This window comes from Desmodus rotundus, chromosome 7, assembly GCF_022682495.2.
Source record: "Desmodus rotundus isolate HL8 chromosome 7, HLdesRot8A.1, whole genome shotgun sequence".
NCBI lineage: Eukaryota > Metazoa > Chordata > Mammalia > Chiroptera > Phyllostomidae > Desmodus > Desmodus rotundus.
In genome coordinates this window covers 105,602,325-105,605,473 of record NC_071393.1, presented here as the reverse complement: position 1 = coordinate 105,605,473, position 3,149 = coordinate 105,602,325, and the positions used below count along the sequence as shown (strand labels likewise).

Below are 3,149 nucleotides of genomic sequence, written 5' to 3'. Positions count from 1 at the left end.
ATAGCACGATAAATACAACAAAGTATTTATTGATGCCTACTATGTGCAAAATATTTTGTACTAGTTAGTTTAGCAGGTAAAAAGGTGAAAAAAAAATCAATGTCAAAGAACTAGTAGTTTAATGGATAGAAAATTCACAAGAAAAAAAGAACAAAATAAAGAAAACAACCAATTATACTTCAGTATGATGAGTTGAGTATGGTTGACACTATTTCATTTGCTTATACATAAATGCTAAGTAGAGCTTATGTCTCTGGTACCACAAAATGTGGCAAGTTAGGGAAGTGGTTCCACAATAAAATTTTATGCTTAGAAGAAAGGTTATAATTGAATGAAATTACATTACACTTGGCAATGTATAGGAAAATGTTTAAATACCAAGAAACACCTTTACTCTGGCAAGAAGATTCTTTTTTCTTTTTTATGGATCTTCCGGTTTGAACAAAACAAGAGTCAGTAATAGTGAGGATTCAATTAAATGACATTCTCATTTATTCATTCATGAATTCAATTAGTAAACATGTATTGTGTGTTTATTAGGTGATAGGCAATTTGTTCAGACTTAGTGGCGCACAGAAGAATAACGGTTCCTCTCATCGTGGGTTCCTCTGGTGAGAATGCTGTGATAATACAAATCTATACGATCTCCTTTGGAAAGAAATTTAGTGATATTTATTAGCAACTCTGTAAAAATATGCATACCTCTTAACTTATTAATACCTTCCTATGGAAACTATACAACAGAAGAAAAAGGATTTATGCATGTGTGTTCATTGCATATTTTAAAAAGTTTCAATGATAAAGAAGATAATAGTATTTCCCTTTGACTGAATATAATACAAACATTGAAATGATTATATTGGCTTTATAATATGGAAAATGCTTAGATGTATAATGTGAAAAAAATAAATTGTATAAAATATTACAATTTTATAAAACATAAATGAGAAAATTTTGGACTTTAGAAAATGATAGTTGTATTAGCACTGTGGTATTTTGGATGATCATTTCAATGTTTGTTTTTAAAAGATTGTATATTATTTTAAAATAATTAATAAAACATTTTAACGTATAAAAATGTACCTGAATTAGAACCTTTGAAAAGGTTCTAATTAGATGTTGAAAATGGTATGATGGTTCCTCAAAAATTTAAATGTAGAATTACCATATGACCTAGAAATTCTACTTCTTGGTATATACTCAAAAGAATTGAAAGCAGGGACTCAGATTTTTGTACACCAATGTTCATATCAAGATTATTCATAGTAGTCAATTGGTGAAAGCAAAACAAGTGTTCCTCAGTGAATGAATGGATATGCAAAATGTGGTATATACATACATTGGAATGTTATTCAGTCTTGGAAGGAAATTCTAAAATGTGCTACCACATGGATGAACCTTGAAGACATCTTTTCTGAAGCTTCTCTGACCAAAAGGCAAATCCTTTCCATGTACTCTTGTCTTCCCTGCTTTTTTGGTATTTACCATTTCGTGGTCATTTGGCTACTTTTGTCATATTTTGTATTTTCTGTTTCTTAATAGACTATAAACCCCTTTGGGAGAGTACCTTCTCCCATTCTCCACAAAGTACAATGATGTGTTTCTGACAGGTAACTAGAGAAATTAATGTGTCTCTAGGGGGAGTCAGATTGGGGTGGGAAGGAGGATTATACTAAGCTTTCTTAATGCAATCACATCAACCAACCACCTCAGATGCTGAACTCTAGGGTCTTAAAAAAATGAAAAGGCCCATTAGCTACTGAATAGAAAAATACAGATACTTTTTTAAAACTCTCATAACTAAAATTTTGGCAAGCAGCATTAGTTGGCCATCTTTTTCCTGGGTCTTTCCGTGTTTACACTTGATCTTAGCCAAAAGGCCAAGAAGCGATGGTCTTTCAGTGTTTTAAAAAAAAATTAAAAAAAAAAAAAGGCATGGGAAGCAAAGAAGCAGGAATGGTTAGAATTCATTCTGATGGCAACAGGAACATCCAGGGCCCGGTAGCACCCATGTAGCAGCAAGGCACCGACACCCTAACTCGGATGTTCTTGTGCCATTACACTATGATTCTGCCCATCCACCTTCCTCTGATAATTACTCATTTTATGAGCCTGGTTTTCCAACCTTCCTGTTGATTATGCAAGCTTTTCAGTATTCTATAAATTCTCTTTTTGTTTAAATTGATTGTGGTAAATTTGTAACCAAAACCATTGACTGGTACACTCTGCAAATTTTAGATACATTATTTTGAAGTATAATAATTATTTTTCTAATGTGCTAATCATTGGTTAATTAAAATATGACTCTTTTTTTATATTCTTAAGGTATTTAACAGCCACAAATTCTAGAGTTGATCCTTCCGTGGCCTCCCTTTTATTTGACATTAAATCACTTGCAGTGGCCTCTTTTTTACAAGTTTCAAAGTGTTTTATTTTCTACTAATAATAATGATAACAACTAATACATATGGTGTTCAACATGTCTGATGCTATTCTAAGTATTTTACATATATAAACTAGTTTAATACAAAAACTTAATGAACAGATACTGTCTCCGTCTAATATGACTCATTCAGAACCAGTTGCTACCTTCATTTTACATCCTCTATTTTATACTTTTCCTAAGACCTACATTTCTAATTTGCTCTCTTTCTCATCATTGAGTTTTATCTCTTGGCTGATATTGGTAGTTTAGTACAAAAGTCTTGCATCCCTTCTCCAGAAATTGTAACAACAGTGGTTTAACAAGATACACATTTACTTCTGTGCCATGTAAAAAATGTCTGGATTTAGGTATTTATTCTAGGGTTGGTATGGCAGGTCCATGGATTGGTGGTACTGTTTCCTACGCCATCATTTCCTAGGTTTTTTGCCTCCTAATCAAGCCAGAGCTCCTTCATCATATTCTCATTTAACCCACAGGATAAAGGGAAGGGACATTGTTTTCCTTTCCTTTTTAAGGTGTCTTCCCGGAAGTTTCCATACAACACTACCATATACATGTCATTGGCCAAAGCAAATGGCCACAGTTAGCTGCAAGGGAAGCACTCTGCACAGCTAATCATGAGAGTTCTTTTACTGTAGGAAAATGATAGGACACATGCTAGGAGCTAACTGTCTTATCCACAATTTTCACTTCTTTTACCTGC

General features: G+C 33.0%; 1 pseudogene; it reads right to left on the bottom strand.

Moving 5' to 3' along the window:
- Window positions 1-1,711: 1,711 nt before the first annotated feature.
- On the bottom strand, window positions 1,712-1,892 carry LOC128781457 (U2 spliceosomal RNA; annotated as a pseudogene).
- Between the last annotated feature and the right edge of the window lie 1,257 nt (window positions 1,893-3,149).